The sequence below is a fragment of the Trichomycterus rosablanca genome, chromosome 11 (genome assembly GCF_030014385.1).
Source record: "Trichomycterus rosablanca isolate fTriRos1 chromosome 11, fTriRos1.hap1, whole genome shotgun sequence".
NCBI classification, from domain to species: Eukaryota; Metazoa; Chordata; class Actinopteri; order Siluriformes; family Trichomycteridae; genus Trichomycterus; species Trichomycterus rosablanca.
Window position 1 is genome coordinate 2,956,996 of NC_085998.1, and position 18,998 is coordinate 2,975,993.

Below are 18,998 nucleotides of genomic sequence, written 5' to 3' on the forward strand. Positions count from 1 at the left end.
GAAATAAATTTTGTGACATTGCAGAAGCTTGTGGAAACTATGCCACAGTGAATGCGTGCCATAATCAAAGCTAAAGGCGCTACAACCAAATATTAGAGTGTGTGACCTTTTTTTGGTCAGGCAGTGTATATATACATGTATATTGCTGTGAGTCGACAGTGCTACTCACTGAGCCACTGTGCCACCCTGTTATTATTATTGTTGTTTTTATTAATATTGTATATTTTATAATAAAAATAAATATTATAATATTAATGCATAACAGTTGACTAGTAGAAGTCATTTATATGTTTTGCATTATAAAAAAATTACACAATAATAATAACATAAATTATTGTAATAACAAATACAATATATATACGTATGTATAAAATAGGGCTGTCACGCAATAAAAAATTTTAATCAAAATTAATCGCAAACTAATAATTAAGCAAAGTTTTACCAGTTATGCAAATTTTTATTACAAGAACATGTTTACCAATAAAGACATTCATGATGATAAAATTATTAAATCTAAATAATTTTTAGAAAACCAGCCAATGCCTATATAGAGTTGTTAACAGCTCCAATCTTTCAGTTAATAAAAAATGGACACTTTAAGTCCAAATTCTAGGCTCTGGTATTTTTAATGCACAGTTTTAGTTTTTTTAGTTTTACTTAACGAAAAAAGTATAATACAGTCGACCCCTTGGTTACAGACGATCTTTTTCAACTTAACGTACGAACAAATTTCGCAAAATTCGCGAAATACGTGACGTCACGAACATGTTCACTCCGAGAGTCTCTCTCTCTCTCTCTCTCTCTCTCTCTCTCTCTCTCTCTCTCTCTCTCTCTATATATATATATATATATATATATATATATATATATATATATACACACAGTGAGTGAACATTCGCACAGCGGACAGTGTTTTTCCGGTGTTTTCAATATTAAAATGTCCCCAAATAAGGTGCAGAGAGAGCCTAGAGCATTTGTTGTTGTATAATTACTCCTGCCAGTAGGTGTCACTGTGTATCAGACAGAGGGAACAGTGAGTGAGAGATAAGAAGGAATTCGCTGAGTAAAGTATTCTTTCTTTCGTGTAATTACACCTACAAAATACAACTCTACTGAAATAAAGAAGGAAATAATAGAGAAATGTGAGAGTTATTGTTGTTTATGGTAGATAAAGTTTATATAAAAAAAGGAAATGTATTATGCTGTATGTCAGTGGTTCCCAAACTTTTTCTGCCACGCCCCCCTTTGGAAGATGAAAATCTGTCACGCCCCCCCCCCCCAATAAAATGCTGACAAAAATAGGCCAATTTTAACTTTGTTGATATAAAAACCTTTATATCAGTCATTTTTGTTGTACTTGACTTTATAAAACTACTTTTTGACATCACTGAACTGCTCCTTCAATTAGTCTGCTATTTCAAAAATTAAAAACACTTTGCAAAAAAAGATAAAGTTCAATCTGTGCCAATTTGTGAGAGTTCAAGACTTATCAGTGTATTAGTGGCTGTTTTTCTTTTTATCCCTGTCAAATACCTCTCCATTCTGTACATCTAGACCAGGAGTGTCCACACTTTCATGGCTTGAGATCTACTGTTTCAGTCTACAGGTCATCATGATCTACTTTTTACAGTCCCCTCATCATTTTTCAAAAAAGCTTTGAAGCTTTTTTAAATTCACTTCAGTTCCTGTATGGATATTCAGATTTACAGAGCAAGTGACTGATAAATCACACTGACATTATTCTGATGATTTACTCTAAATGGTATCAGTTATCTGGACAGGAGCTGCTGATGCTCAGGCAGTTTTTCAGGTGTTTATCAGTAAGGATGGACCCATATTTAGGGAAAAGGCTGATTCACACATGTAGGTTGAGCCGAAACAGCTGTCAATCATGTGGAAGTTCCAAATTGTCCAGCAGAGGCCCTCGACTTCATATGAATGTCAGATTGTGGGTTACCTGCTAATAAATTGTTTTCCAACAAAATTCGCCCGATTTGGCGGATAATCGCCCAATCTGGCAACACTGGAATGCGCAGAGCCAGCAGGTGCTTTTACTCGTAGCGCGCCACGAATATTACTAAATAGTAGTACTTCTGAGTGATAGATGTATTGGACTCCCCGATCTAGACTCTGTGTCAGAATGAATCCTGACACACCTGAAAACACGGTTTGTTTATCGTCCACCGTAAAAAGAAATCCGACCTTAGAACATTGGTTCCGCACTTAATTTCAGTCAGACGCGCCCACCCTGTTATGCTTCTGCGCCCCCCAGTTTGGGAACCGCTGCTGTATGTGATGGTGTATTATGGTCTATGTGTTGGTGTATTATGGTCTATGTGATGGTATATTATGGTCTATGTGTTGGTGTATTATGGTCTATGTGATGGTATATTATGGTCTATGTGTTGGTGTATTATGGTGTATGTGATGGTGTATTATGGTATGTATATCCAAAGTTCGTAAAAGTTTTAAGATGATGCGGAGACCTCTGGCTGACGCGTGTTCCACTAATATCTAGTCCACTCGATCCCCAAAAAAAGCAAACAGACTGCACTTTTCTTTATATGTTGAATTTTATTTAACTATAAACATATAAAATAACTTAAAAATGCATGTACTTTATCTACAGCGTCTAATTATTATAACTAATTAATCTAAATGACCAGACACGGTCAGAAAACCGTTTGGCTCCATCCTCAATCATCCTAAATCTAACCTGCACACTCGCACTCAACATAGCAAATATGACTGTTGCTCATAAAGTGACAGCTCTCACTTAATCATGAGAAAATAACAGATTAATATAAACAAACATGGACTTTCAAATTCAGCAATAACAAAATTATTTCAATACAAACAATATCCACATATGAATATAACCTAAACATTAAAAAGTTAAATTATTAAATTATCTAGGGGCATTTTGGCACCTACATGGTGTATGAAATGCGATGTATGTATTTTTTTATGTACAGTACTACTGTACTGTGTATTGTTGTTTATTATTGTTCATTACAGTATTATCTATTCTATAATTAAAATTTAAGGGAAAATATACTTGTATTTATAACAAAAAAAGACTATTTAAGACAGGTTAGGTAAGGGGGGGGGTTGGAAGGTCTGGCAAGTATTAATTCTATTTCTTACGGGAAAATTAGGTTTAACATACGAACATTTTGACTTCAGAACCAATTAAGTTCATAAGTCAAGGGTCTACTGTACTATAATAAGAGTGACCTGGCTAGTTTCTCTTCTTTCTCTAACAGTACAGGAGGGGAAGGAGGCGGAGATACGCGCTTTTGATGGACAGGTCTAGCAGCCAATATAAATGATTTCCATTCATTCATCATCTGTTCACTCATCTTTTCATCAACACGTAAAAAAGTGAAAACCTCTAAAAGTAGTTTTTCATCGGACAGCGACGATCATTTATTATTTTTATCTGTTTGGCTGCGCTGGCGGGTCACAAGTAATGTAGTTAAAGACAGAAGATGCGGAATCCCATCCGGACTCTAGACATGTCTGCTGTATACAGTCCAGTGTGATCCATGTAACAGTTCCGTGTACAGTTCATGCGCATTACATCCCATATGGTATATGTCACCTATACCATATAGGTTTATATAAATATATATGGGTCATTCTATAATTTGGTGTACATTTCACATCACCAAAAAGTACAAAAACAATTTTCTTTCTGAACAGAACAATCAGTGGTTCAAGTTAATATATTCCTTTAGTGTAACATATCCACTAGTTGCAAAGCTTAAACATAATTATTTTTTATTTCATTTAAAAGGGACAGTAGATGTAGACTACTAGGTAACTTAGTTGACAGGTAACATAGTTGACAATTTCCCTATTTTGAGCCATAACTTCAGTGGTAGACCTTGCCTGGCTGACCACATGTCATTTCTTGAACAGAGTAATGTTTAATTTGAACATACATTTGAATTAAAATTATAAAAGAAATTGTAACCATAACAATGTATGTAACATAGTTGACGGTCAATTAATATACTCATTGATAATGTTCTATTATAGATAAAATATTTTTAAAAATAAGAGAACATTCACCACAGTTTGTTCAATATACCCTCCACAGAGAAAAATGATATCATGTAATGCTGGTCACATAGTTTGTCACGCTTTAAGCCTCCCTGTGCTCTAGTGTGCCACGCCCTTCTCTCCCCAGTCTCCAGCCAGCCTCCCTCTCCTGATTGGTTAGCTGGGGCTAATTAGCCCCGGCTGCCTGTATTTAGGAGAGGATCAGGGAAAGGCTGGTTGGAGACTATTCTGTGGTAACTCTGTTTGCTCTGGTTCCTGTTTGGTCATAGCTCTTGATTCTGATTCCTACCTGCTCTGCTCCGTCCCATCCGGTCTGTTCATTCTGTTTTGGTTTTGTTCTATGTTCCTGTCTAGTTAGTTCATGTTCTAGTAACCTGTTTAATCTTTGTTTAGCCTGTCTGTTTAGCCTGTTGGTTCGCCCTGTTAGTCATTTAAGTCCTGTTTGCCTTTAGTCCTGTCTAGTTCTTGTTTAGCTTAGGGTTTAGGTTCGTGTTTGTATATTTAGCATTTATCTTAGCTTAGGTCAAGTATTTGTTGGTTTTGTTTGTGTGATCTTTTGTCTTTATTGTTATTAAATATATCAGTTAATACCTCTCTGCGTGTGTGTGCGCCCCTCCTGTCAGTCTAGCCCACTTACCGTTACATAATAGTCTCCCCTTTTACCAGAACACAGCGAGATGTTTTTGGTACATGAATTCCCGGAGTGTAACTCCATGAGGTTCCCACAGACCTTTCCGTTAAGTAGGCCAGCTCCGTATGATGGAAGCGACTCAGGCGTCGAAGGCTTCCTTCTGCAGAGCCAGCTCTACCTGCAGAACCTTTTAGACCCCCAGCCAGCTGAAACCGATAAAATTCGGTTTATGATGTCAAGGCTGAGGGGCCCTGCTCGTGACTGGGCCAGGAAGCTTTGGTCTGACAGGGGAGTTGTGCTGAACTCGGTTAAGGTGTTCAAGGGCCTCATGAGAGCAAAATTCTCGCAGCTCCCTGACGGCGCTCCTGTTTCCTCGATGGCGCCCCCTGACGGCGCTCCTGTTTCCTCGATGGCGCCCCCTGACGGCGCTCCTGTTTCCTCGATGGCGCCCCCTGACGGCGCTCCTGTTTCCTCGATGGCGCCCCCTGACGGCGCTTCTGTTCCTGAATTGGCGCCCCCCGTTGGCGCTCCTGTTCCAGAGTTGGCGCATCCCGAGGGCGCTCCTGTTTCTGAGATGATCCTAGTTGGCGCTTCTGTTTTTGGGGTGGCGCACCCCGAGGACACTTCTGTTCCTGAATTGGCGCCCCCCGTTGGCGCTCCTGTTCCAGAGGTGGCGCATCCCGAGGGCGCTCCTGTTTCTGAGATGATCCTAGTTGGCGCTTCTGTTTTTGGGGTGGCGCACCCCGACGACACTTCTGTTCCTGAGTTAGTGTCTTCCGACGACACTTCTGTTCCTGAGTTGGTGTCTTCCGACGACACTTCTGTTCCTGAGTTTGTGCCCTCCGATGGCACTTCTGTTCCTGAGTTGGTGCCCTGCGACGGCACTTCTGTTCCTGAGTTTGTGCCCTCCGATGGCACTTCTGTTCCTGAGTTGGTGCCCTGCGACGGCACTTCTGTTCCTGAGTTTGTGCCCTCCGATGGCACTTCTGTTCCTGAGTTGGTGCCCTGCGACGGCACTTCTGTTCCTGAGTTGGTGTCCTCCGACGGCACTTCTGTTCCTGAGTTGGTGTCCTCCGACGACACTTCTGTTCCTGAGTTGGTGTCCTCCGACGACACTTCTGTTCCTGAGTTGGCGCATCCCGATGGCGCTCCTGTTCCTGAGTTGGCGCATCCCGATGGCGCTCCTGTTCCTGAGTTGGCGCATCCCGATGGCGCTCCTGTTCCTGAGTTGGCGCATCCCGATGGCGCTCCTGTTCCTGAGTTGGCGCATCCCGATGGCGCTCCTGTTCCCGAGTTGGCGCAGCCCGATGCCGCTCCTGTTCCCGAGTTGGTGCCCCCTGATGGCACTCCTGTTCCCGAGTTGGTGCCCCCTGATGGCACTCCTGTTCCCGAGTGGGTGTACTCCGACGGCACTCCTGTTCCTGTGTTAGAGTCCCCCGATGGCTCTTCTGTTCCTGTGTCGGAGTACCCTGTCGGTGCTCCTGTTCCTGTGTTGGAGTTCTTCGATGGCACTCCTGTTCCTGAGTTGGCGCCCCCCGATGGCGTTTCTGTTCCTGAGATGACGCCCTCCGATGGCGTTTCTGTTCCTGAGATGACGCCCTCCGATGGCGTTTCTGTTCCTGAGATGACGCCCTCCGAAGGCGCTTCTGTTCCTGAGATGACGCCCTCCGATGGCGTTTCTGTTCCTGAGATGGCGTACTCCGAAGGCGCTTCTGTTTCTGAGATGACGCCCTCAGATGGCGTTTCTGTTTCTGAGATGACGCCCTCCGATGGCGTTTCTGTTCCTGAGATGACGCCTACCGAAGGCGCTTCTGTTCCTGAGATGGCGTACTACGATGGCGCTTCTGTTCCTGAGATGACGCCCTCCGATGGCGTTTCTGTTCCTGAGATGGCGTACTCCGATGGCGTTTCTGTTTCTGAGATGACGCCCTCAGATGGCGTTTCTGTTCCTGTGATGACGCCCTCCGAAGGCGTTTCTGTTCCTGAGAGGACGCCCTCCGATGGCGTTTCAGTTCCTGAGATGGCGTCCTCCGAAGGCACTTCTGTTCCGGAGATGGCGTTCTCCGATGGTATTTCTGTTGATGAGATGATGCTCGACGGCGCTCCGGGCTCCTCGTCAGCGCCCCCCAACGGCGCTTCTGAACTCTCGTCGACACCCCTTGATGGTGCTCCGGGCTCCTCGTCAGCGCCCCCCAACGGCGCTTCTGAACTCTCGTCGACACCCCTAGATGGTGCTCCTGACTCCTCGTCAGCGCCCCCAGACGGCGCTTCTGAACTCTCGTCGACACCCCTAGATGGTGCTCCTGACTCCTCGTCAGCGCCCCCAGACGGCGCTTCTGAACTCTCGTCGGCACCCCTAGATGCTGCTCCTGATTCCTCGTCAGCGCCCCCCGATGGCGCTTCTGAATTCTCGGTGACGCCCCCCGACGGCACATCTGGATTTCTGTTGGCAGCCGGCGTCCCACCATTTTTATCACGCCTACCTGAGGACATTCTTAATGACTTTGAATTTGCCCCTCAGGGCCCGGGACCTCCTTGTTTTGGGATATTTTTTTTTTGGGGCACTCCAGGAGGCGTGCCTTTGGGAGGGGGCTACTGTCACGCTTTAAGCCTCCCTGTGCTCTAGTGTGCCACGCCCTTCTCTCCCCAGTCTCCAGCCAGCCTCCCTCTCCTGATTGGTTAGCTGGGGCTAATTAGCCCCGGCTGCCTGTATTTAGGAGAGGATCAGGGAAAGGCTGGTTGGAGACTATTCTGTGGTAACTCTGTTTGCTCTGGTTCCTGTTTGGTCATAGCTCTTGATTCTGATTCCTACCTGCTCTGCTCCGTCCCATCCGGTCTGTTCATTCTGTTTTGGTTTTGTTCTATGTTCCTGTCTAGTTAGTTCATGTTCTAGTAACCTGTTTAATCTTTGTTTAGCCTGTCTGTTTAGCCTGTTGGTTCGCCCTGTTAGTCATTTAAGTCCTGTTTGCCTTTAGTCCTGTCTAGTTCTTGTTTAGCTTAGGGTTTAGGTTCGTGTTTGTATATTTAGCATTTATCTTAGCTTAGGTCAAGTATTTGTTGGTTTTGTTTGTGTGATCTTTTGTCTTTATTGTTATTAAATATATCAGTTAATACCTCTCTGCGTGTGTGTGCGCCCCTCCTGTCAGTCTAGCCCACTTACCGTTACAAGTTTTAGAACAAACCGTTTTTGAGTTGCTGAGTGGAGTTCTGTTAGTAACATAGTTGACAGAACTTTTGTGGACAATAATAAATAAATATATTTAAATTATTTAAAAGAGAAACTCAATTTAAAAAATATTATTTTTCTTTAGTATTTAAACTATTGAAATAAATAAAAAATAGATGTTGTTGCCCTTAATAATTTTATTCATTATTTTGAAACCAAGGCCTCCACAACTTAAAAAACGGACACAGCAAAAACTGTTCATTTAGGAACATCATGACAAATTTCAAGCTAAATGAAGCATAGGATGCACATAATGTTTTTGTGATTTACAACATGTTTCCATTAATAGGTAAAATATGACATTTTTAAAGAAAATAGTTACACTGTAAGCCCGGATAAGTTCAATCTACTTAAAAATTTTGAGGAAACCGGTTGCCTTAAAAAAGTTAAGTAATGTATAATGAAAACTTGAGTTAGCATAACTTAAAACGTTAAGTTATTACACCTAAAAGGCAAGTTGATTAAACTTTATTTTTTTGGTTATACCAACTGCTTTTCCCAATAATTCTACTTATTATCTTGAGCTCAATGGACAAAAATATTGATTTCTTCTTAGTTTTCAAGTTAATTACGTTTTAAATATCAATTAGAAATGAAAAACAGACAGAATAATAAAATAATTTTTCTTTATTTCACTTCAGAAGTATTTAGTTAAAATACTATGTCAAGAAAACATCTTAAAAACTGAACAAACTGTATATAAAGTTTTGATGAAACACAAACAGCTCTTCACAGTAACCATGAACCTGCACTCAGTTTCACACAGCGAGCTGATTTCTTAACGTTTTGCTGCAGCTCTCTAAAACAAAACAAAGAAACAAGAAACAGAAGTATTAATATCAACATTAATACCATTCATTTAAGGATTAAAATAAAGCAAGCCAGCACACTCTTTGCTTTGTATGAAGGCTAGCATGCTAGCATGTAGCCTAAACACAGCAAATAAAGCAGCGCTGTTTGATTATTTATTTAGTGTCAACATTAAGATCATTTATTTTAAACAAAATTGTTAAGTAAAGTACAACACTTACCAAAATTGGACAGAAGATGAAAAAGTCCCATCAGACTGGTGTACATGCTACTCAAAAATAGCATAATGAGTAAGAAAATGTTTGTCCATTTAGTTTAACAAAGGTTCCACTTCACAAAAGACAACTTGCAAAAAGCCTTAAATGAAAAGTACAAAGTAATTTGCAACAACAGGTTACAAAAGTTAAAACAAATGGCTACCCGAACACAAGAAAATCATTTTTGCCTGATTCACCAACAGCAAGCTGAAAAAAGGCGGACTTACACGTAAATGGTGGCGTTTTTCTGTTTAAATATCTTAACTTAACTTTTTTAAGTTAATCTGATAGAAAAGTTTTTTTGTTTTGTTTAGTAAACTTAAATCTTTTAGCACATTTAAATGTGTACTCAAATGAGTACATTGTACTCTGCATTTTTTAGTAGAGCAAAAAAACTTAAATAATTTATGTAAGTTGTACTAAAAATGTTTGATTAGATATAAAGTCCGGGCTAACAGTGTAGAATAAATATAATTATTATCATTGGACATGGAATGTACCCCAAATTATAGAATGACTCACATGTGGTCCTGTATTAATGCCAGGTGATTGTGAACAACACCTATAAAGACGGGTTACTCAGTTTCAGCTGAGGAGAGCCACTGATCCAGCTGCTGGAAGGTTTGGGACTTGGGGATCAGCAGAGGTGTAAAGAGTACTAAAATATTGTACTCAGGTAAAAGTACTATTACTTTAATGAATTTGTACTTAAGTACGAGTAAAGTTACTAGTCTAAAAATCTACTCAAGTAAAAAGAAAGTAACTCATTTAAAATGTACTCTGAGTAAACGTTACTTCTTACAATAGTTGTTTTCAATTAAAATATAATAGACAAAACATGTTGATACAACATTTAAAACATTTAGGGATGTGTAATGTGTCATTTTAGTTCCATAAAACTGTTTCAAACTGTATAACCACTAGTGATGTGTATAATGATTCGATTCTATTGAACGGCCCTTTAAACTGAAAAAAGGAACCGATTCGCTCTTCTGGGAGTCGTTATATATATACGGCTCTTTAAAAGGAACCGAGACAAAAGATCCGACTCCCCATCTCAGAATTCACTGCATCAGTTTCCCAGACGCGATTTTTTTACTCAGTAATGGATCTTATTTAAACTGTAGCGAATTACAATTCCTAGTACAAAACATACTTAAGTAAAAGTGAAATTACAGGCTGTAAAATCTACTGTACACAAAAAAATGATTCAATTACAGTAACGCGAGTAAATGTAATTCGTAACGTTCCACCTCTGGGGATCAGTTAAAGCTCAAGGGTCTCCACGTCCTGCAGAAGAGGCTGAGTACTCCCAAGTGACGTCACAGTCAAGCCAGGACCTGGAATTCGGTTGCTAGGTGACAGATGAAATGGAACGTACCTGAGCTCTATATAAAGCGCAGCAGTGCGCTGATCGCTCAGTCTTCAACTGACAGCTAAAGAGGAAGGACGCAGAGCGAATATCTCTCAGGACGATGTTTTTAAAGTCTTTTTTCAGTTGTAAACCAGCTGTTTATGTGGCGGGCATAGCCGCAGTAACATCTGGTTTATTTGTTTACAGGTGGCAGCCGCAGATCAGGAGGCAGCAGGCACCTGACCCGACACCTGCTCCAGAGCCTGACACGACACCTGCTCCAGAGCCTGACACGACACCTGCTCCAGAGCCTGACACGACACCTGCTCCAGAGCCTGACACGACACCTGGCCCAGAGCCTGACACGACACCTGGCCCAGAGCCTGACACGACACCTGGCCCAGCACCTGCCCCAGTGCCTGCCCACTATAGCAGGTCATATTGCCTTGGCCCCACGTCTTTTCATATAAGGACGCAGCTTCGTAACATGTACTCACTCTTCCCTGTGGTAAGTGTCCTGATGGTGGGAGAGTCTACAAATATCACAAATATTATACAGATGTGCTATTTAAAGTATTATAATATAATATATTACAGAATTTAATATACCATAAAATGCTCCATAATTTTTGTCTTGCAGATAGCAACTAGATGTAGATTAAACTCGGGTGGATAAAGACTAAGCTCATCACCAACGTAAGGCCAATGGATAATGTGTATATTGTTCTACCTTTATTAAGTCATTCTTCAAAAAATTGGATTGATGCACATAATTCTGAATACCTCATATTTCATAATGCTCATGTATCAACAACAAACTGCTAAAATATCATTTCTAATCCCATTTCTAAATCCAATTCTTTTTAGAACGCCGGTGTGTGGAACTACACGGGGCAATAGATTGATGAAGCGTGTGATGACATCCATACAGATGAATTCCAGGGATTGATCTGAACATTTTTTTTGCAAAAACAAATAAAAATCAAAAAATATGAGACTGTTTTGTACCTGTGCACTTATTTTATTTGTAATATTTCTCACTGTACTTACACAGGTAAAATGTAACGCAATGATGCGCATTGTGTTAAATAATTAACATTTGTGTTACATGTGTTTTGGAACCAAAATTTTACCAAAATTAGGAAAAGAAAACTTACTTCCACACACTGTGACAGTATTTAATTTAGGCAAATGAGGGTCAGGGGCCTTCCTCAAGGGCCCAACAGTTGCAACTTGGTAGATGTGGGACTTGAACCATCAACCTTCTGATTACTATCCCAGTACCTTAACCACTAGACTACAGCTGTTAAACCACAACTGATAACGATTTGTTAAAGTCTATATTGCATAAATACTTGAACTGAGCTGAGAGTGACAGTGGAACAGCAGCTACGGTCCCCCAGAACTAGGTGTTTAAACCTCACCTCCAGGTTATCAGCCTGGCATTTGGCATGTTCTTTGCCTGTTGTAAATCACATCCAAGTATGAATGTGTACAGTAAACCCTTGACTTATGAATGTAATTGGTTCTGAAGGGCTGTTCTTAGGTCGAAATGTTTGTTAGTTAAACTTATTTTTCCCATAAGAAATAATGTAAACAGAATTAATCCGTGCCAGACCTCCCAACCCCCCCCCCCCCCCCCCCCACATAACCTCTCTAATGTCTTAAATGCTCTTTTTTGTTATAAATACAAGTTTATTTTCCCTTTAATCTTAAATTATAAAATAGACATTCCTGTAATAAACAAAATAATAAACAACAATACACAGTAGTACTGTACATCAAAAATATATACATCGCATTTCGTACACCATAACACACCATCACATAGACCATAATATACCATCACATAGACCATAATATACCATCACATAGACCATAATATACCATCAGGGGCGATTTCTCTAAGACTGCAAGGGAAGCTCAGCTTCCCCTAAAATGTCAAAAATTAAATGGTGAAATATGTACAGTTGTGTTTAACATTTCATTGACCACAAATGCGTTAAAACACGTTCATCTGGAAGACGAGTTCGTTCAGAATCAGCTAATTATCACAAATCGACTCGATTTTGTTAACTTCACTCGTACGTTCCCGGAGCTTCAATGCATTTACCTTCTCTGGGGCTGCATGGGCGGGACTTCGAAACTCGCCGGTCATTGGATAAATGCCGTGATTTTGTCCCGCCCCGGGACGCTGAGCGTCTCTGGGGGTGAATGGAGCTGTGGGCGGGTCTGGACGCTGAGCTTCTGCAAGATGATTGGAGGATCAGTCGAAAGGCTGAATCCCGTTTTGATTGACAGCTGTCGCTGGGAGCTTCAGTACCATCGCAGATTTTGCGAGTGAAGTCGGAAGACAAACTGTAACCCATCTCAGGCCATTTTCTTGAAAACTAACAAAGGGGATAATTTATACATTTCTGTATAAATAAATTGACAAATTTTATGATGTAAGCCGGCAATGAGCTTCCCCTCTTTGAAAGACCAGCAGCCGCCACTGCATCACATAGACCATACACCATCACATACACCATAATACACCATCACATACACCATAATACACCATCACATACACCATAATACATTTCCTTCTTTTCATATAAACTTTATCTTAATTATACAACAACAAATGCTCTGCGCTCTCTCTGCACCTTATTTGAGGACATTTGTGATTATCACTCCACTGTTACCCTGGTGAATTGCGCTGCTTCGTGCGCTTATTTTAGAGGCTTATAAAAGAAAAAAAAAAGAAAAATGTAAGAGACTTCCAGTCTAGTGACGTCAATGCGCAGTAGCATTAGCTGACATGTAGCAATATTCATATTTTGACTCATTAACAACTTATATAATTCAGAGGATCCAGTGATAATAGACAGAAGAATCTCCATAAAACAAAACGTAACAGCTTCGAAACATTTTTTATGACTACAGGATGCGAGAGAGGCAACTTTCGAAATCTCCGTTCATTTTTCCCATTCAAACCCGGGTTACCAAATATGGGCAAAACAAAATGGTGTGGACTACAAAATGACGACACGACTTTAGTGGTCTATGTGTTTGCATGTTTTGGGACAGACTGTAAAATAATAATGCACCTAAAAAGCCTCTGAAAGGCAGCATTTATTGCTTCAAAATCACTTCTGGCATTGTCCTTACAGATGTGCAAGTTCATCATTCGATGAGGACTAGTAGTCCATAACAGTGACTGGGTTTAAAAACTTACACTGCAAACTATCAAAACAAAACCTAACACAACCTAAAATGAATCATTTTGACATTTCAAGATGACTGCTGGGCATTAGATGGGTAATGACCCTTCTGGACATTGTTGGTATGTGGCTTCTGCTGTCAGTAGCACTGTCTTAATGTGTATTTGTGGATAAAGCAATGAACTGAGTTTGTTGATAAGTTTACATTCATATTTTTAGCAGACGCTTTTATCCAAAGCGACTTGCAGCACTGTGACAGTATTTTGTCCAAGCAATCGAGGGTAAAGAACCTTGCTCCTGAGTCCAACATTGACAGCCTGGCAGTGATGAGGCTTGAACCAGTGAACTTTTGAATACTAGTCCAGTACCCTAACTACCAGACATTTACATTACATTTACAGCATTTAGCCGACTTACTGTAGTATGACAGTATACAATCTAAGCAATTGAGGGTTAAGGGCCTTGCTTAAGGGCCCAACAGTTGCAACCTGGTTGCAACCTCCTTATATATATATATATACATAAGGAGAGGAAGAAATATATTTATTTTGCCCCCTGTTGGTAATTGCCTCTGCTGTTCTGGAAAGATTTTGGGGTGTGCATGTCAGAGTCAGAGAGTCAGAGTCAGAGAGGTTTTATTGTCATTTCAGCTACATACAAGTACATATTGAAACGAAACAGCGTTCCTCTAGGATCACGGTGTAACACAGTACAAAAAGTGCAAGACAATACAAAACAGTGTAAATACAACAATAAATACAAAAAATCCTATAATAAATAACTACAAAATATATTCCTAATTATCCCTAATCTAAACAAGTAATTAGAAGACAGGACTAAAGACAAGTGTTAGTACATGATGGTGAATAGATGGTACAATGGTTCATGAGGTAGTGACATGTTGTACATTAGCAGCGTAAAATGGCAATGCAGATAAGGTGCTTAAAAATTAAATAAGGTGCAAAAATGCGAGTAAGGTGCAGAAATTAAAGAAACTTGTGCATAGTAACTTGTGCATAGTAGCATAGTAACAGACAATAGCATAGTTTAGTGTGTGGCAGCAGAAAATTTCCGGAGGAAATTGTTACAGTACTGAATTGAGGAGTCTGATTGCTTGAGGGATAAAACTGTTACACAGTCTGGTTGTGTTAGTCCGGATGCTGCGGTATCGTCTCCCAGACGGGAGCAGAGTAAAAAGTCCATGTGATGGATGGGTTGGATCGTCCACAATGCTTAGAGCTTTGCGGATGCAGCGGGTGTTAAAAATGTCCGTGAGAGATGGAAGAGCGACCCCGATGATCTTTTCAGCTGTCCTCACTACTCGCTGGAGAGTTTTGCGGTCCGACGCAGTACAATTTCCGAACCAGACAGTGATGCAGCCGCTCAGGACGCTCTCGATTGTTCCTCTGTAGAACGTGGTGAGAATGGGGGGTGGCAGATGAGCTTTCCTCAGTCTTCTCAAAAAGTAGAGACGCTGCTGGGCTTTCTTGGTGATGGAACTGGTGTTGAGGGTCCAGGTGAGATTCTCCTCCAGATGAACACCGAGAAATTTGGTGCTCTTGACGATCTCAACAGATGAGCCGTCGATGTGCAGTGGGGAGTGGTCCCTTAGTGTCTTTCTAAAGTCAATGACCATCTCTTTGGTTTTATCCACGTTCAGAGACAGGTTGTTGACTTGGCACCAGTCCGTTAGATGTTGTACCTCCTCTCTGTACGCTGACTCATCGTTGTTGCTGATGAGTCCCACCACAGTTGTGTCGTCTGCAAACTTAACGATGGAATTCGAGCTGTGCATTGCTGTACAGTCGTGCGTAAGCAGAGTAAACAGCAGTGGACTGAGCACACAGCCTTGGGGAGCGCCGGTGCTCAGTGTGGTGGTGCTGGAGGTGTTCTTACCGATCCGGACGGACTGAGGTCTCTCAGTCAAGAAATCCAGGATCCAGTTGCAGAGAGAGGTGTTCAGGCCCAGCGTGCTCAGCTTTCCAATTAGATGCTGAGGAATGATGGTGTTGAATGCTGAGCTAAAGTCTATGAACAGCATCCTGACGTAAGTGTTCTTTCTGTCCAGGTGTGTAGAAGCCAGGTGAAGCGTAGTGGATATGGCGTCGTCCGTTGAGCGGTTAGGACGGTACGCAAACTGCAGTGGGTCCATGGTGGGAGGCAGTAGGGTCTTAATATGCCTCATGACTAGTTTCTCGAAGCACTTCGTGATGATAGGCGTGAGTGCTACGGGACGATAGTCATTGAAGCATGACACAGATGACTTCTTTGGCACGGGTACGATGGTGGTCGTCTTGAGGCACGTTGGAACGATGGCGCTGCTCAGGGAGATGTTGAAGATGTCAGTGAATACATCTGCCAGCTGGTCTGCACATCCTTTGAGCACTCGGCCAGGAATGTTGTCTGGTCCAGAAGCTTTCCGTGGGTTGACTCTGTGCAGAGTTCTCCTCACGTCCGCTGTGGTGAGACGAAGCACCTGGTCGTCGCAAGGTGGCGTCATCTTCCTCGCCAACATGTTGTTCTGCGCCTCGAACCGAGCGTAGAAGTCATTCAGCGCATCTGGAAGGGAGTCATCACTGTCACAGACGGGTGGAGTCGTCCTGTAGTTGGTGATGGCCTGGATGCCCTGCCACAAGCGCCGTGTGTCACCGCTGTTCTGGAAGTGGCTGTGGATGTTCTGGCCGTGTGCGCGCTTTGCTTCTCGGATCGCCCGGGACAGTCTCGCTCTCGCTGTTCTCAGAGCCGGCTGGTCGCCTGCTTTAAAAGCGGAGTCTCGGGCCCTCAGCAGTGCACGCACCTCTGGAGTCATCCACGGCTTCTGGTTGGGTCTGGAAGTGATGGTTCTAGTGGTAGTGACGTCCTCAATGCATTTGCTGATGTAGCAGGTCACTGAAGTCGTGTACTCCTCTAGATCAGTGTAATCGCCGTATGTTGCAGCCTCCCTAAACATGTCCCAGTCAGTGCACTCAAAACAGTCCTGAAGAGCAGAGATGGATCCTTCTGGCCAGGTTTTCACCTGTTTCTGTACAGGTCTGGAGCGCCTGACGAGTGCTCTGTATGCTGGAATTAGCATTACAGAGATGTGGTCTGAGTATCCGAGGTGGGGGCGGGGCTCCGCCCGGTACGCACCGGCAATGTTCGTGTAAACATTATCCAGCGTGTTCGCTCCTCTCGTAGCAAAGTCCACATGCTGATGGAATTTAGGGAGAACAGACTTGAGATTTGCATGATTAAAATCCCCAGCGATAATAAACAGTCCGTCTGGATGAATGTTCTGCAGTTCGCTGATGGCTCTGTAAAGTTCGCTCAATGCTTCCTTCGCGTTCGCGCTGGGCGGAAGATACACCGCGACAATAAGCACGCTGGTGAATTCCCGTGGTAAATAAAAAGGTCTGCATCTAACAATAGCAAATTCCACCATCGGAGAACAGTACGCCACAACAAGCACAGAGTCCTTGCACCATTCGGTGTTAATGTAAACACAAACGCCTCCTCCTCGTGTTTTACCGGACTGAGCTGCATTTCTATCGGCGCGATACGATGCTAGCCCGTCTAGCTGAATGGCACTGTCTGGAATGTTGTCGCTAAGCCATGTTTCAGTGAAAATTAAAACACAACAGTCCCTGTACTCACATTGGGTAGTTCGCTGAAGTCTGATACAGTCCAGTTTATTCTCCAGAGAGCATGCATTTGCGAGGAATAACGATGGTAGAGCCGGCCGGCTTGGGTTAGCTTTTAGCCTAGCACGGACCCCGGCTCGCTTTCCACGCTTCTGCTTCCTCGAGCACCGCTTGCGGCGCCCCCTCCCCCGGTCACCTGCTTCAGGTAACACCGAGGACTGCAGGCCTGGTTCGCGAAGTAGGCAGAGTTCATACAGAGTTCGCTGCAGATCATCTTGCAGGTTGGTTTCTGACTGTTTTCTCAATTGTAGCAGTGTCTGGCGGTTGTAAACTAAGTCAAAAGTGGTTTCCATACGTTTATAAACAAAACTGTCCTAAACAAACTTACAAACTTTTCCTGAAAACAACGAAAAAAACACCGTTTTCGACCCCAGAGCGGCCGCTGCGTGTTAACGCGCCGCCATCTTGGATCACCTTGATGAAAACCCAAAGATTTTCATGTGAAAATCTTTGGGTTTTTGGTCTGTTGGTCCTAGATTCTCTAAAGTTGATTTGAGACTAGGTACATTGTAAAAAGCGCTATATAAATAAACTTGACTTAACTTGGTAATCTAGTGGGTAGAGCTTTGGGCTATCAACTGAAAGGTTGATAGTTCGAATCCCAGCTCTGCCATGCAGCCACTGTTGGGCCCTTAACCCTCTATGCTCCAGGGGTACCGTACAATGACTGACCCTGCGCTCTGACCCAAACAAGCTTCCAAAAAAGTTGGAATATGTGAAGAAAGAATTTTGTTGTACTCCACACCTGTATATGTATAAATGACAAATAAAGGCGTTTTATTATTCTGTGCAATACCTGCACATCTGGTCATTATAAAATTATTCTAATTCTAAATTGAAACATTATATATGCCGGAATAATACTTGAAACATTTACATTAACAGACTCACAGTAGATTATACTTTAATGCTGTACATTCATAGCTTTACATATTTATATAATAAACAGATGGTGCTAGTTTTATGTAAGATTTAGGTAAGCAAATGTGTTTAATAGGGTTAAAGTAAGTGCTTAGTTCAGGCCATTAAACATCCTTCATGGACTTTGTGTACAGGTGCCGAGTCATTTGCATGTAATGGATTTTAGCGGAGACTTTTACACAAAGCGACGTACACTTGTGGTCGAACACAATGCAAGTGGCTTTGTGGCAGCGTGGCATGCTGGGGCCTGAACCAACAACTTTCCCATCATTAGTAGCAGAAACGTAAACACTAAGCTGCCACTGAAGAACAGAAGGAACTTTCACAAAGTTGAGTCGAGAGGCTTAATTTCATTTCAGCTCTATACAAGTACATAATGAAATAAAACAACGTTCCTCCAGGACCATATAGAAGCACTTTGTAGTTCTACAATTACTGACTGTAGTCTGTTTCTCTACATACTTTGTTATCCCCTTTCATGCTGTTCTTCAATGGTCAGGACCCCCACAGGACCACCACAGGACCCCCACAGAGCAGGTATTATTTAGGTGGTGGATGATTCTCATCACTGTAGTGACACTGACATGGTGGTGGTGTGTTAGTGTGTGTTGTGCTGGTATGAGTGGATCAGACACAGCAGCGCTGCTGGAGTTTTTAAATACCGTGTCCACTCACTGTCCACTCTATTAGACACTCCTACCTAGTCGGTCCACCTTGTAGATGTAAAGTCAGAGACGATCGCTCATCTATTGCTGCTGTTTGAGTCGCTCATCTTCTAGACCTTCATCAGCGGTCACAGGACGCTGCCCACGGGGCGCTGTTGGCTGGATATTTTTGGTTGGTGG

At 42.4% G+C, this 18,998-nt stretch overlaps 1 long non-coding RNA gene across 1 annotated transcript; it reads left to right on the plus strand.

Moving 5' to 3' along the window:
* Positions 1-10,293: 10,293 nt before the first annotated feature.
* LOC134323305 (uncharacterized) lies at positions 10,294-11,341 on the plus strand. The gene is made up of 3 exons (XR_010014039.1): positions 10,294-10,854; positions 10,987-11,042; positions 11,214-11,341. It is a non-coding gene; the product is annotated as an uncharacterized LOC134323305 (long non-coding RNA).
* The last annotated feature ends 7,657 nt before the right edge of the window (positions 11,342-18,998 follow it).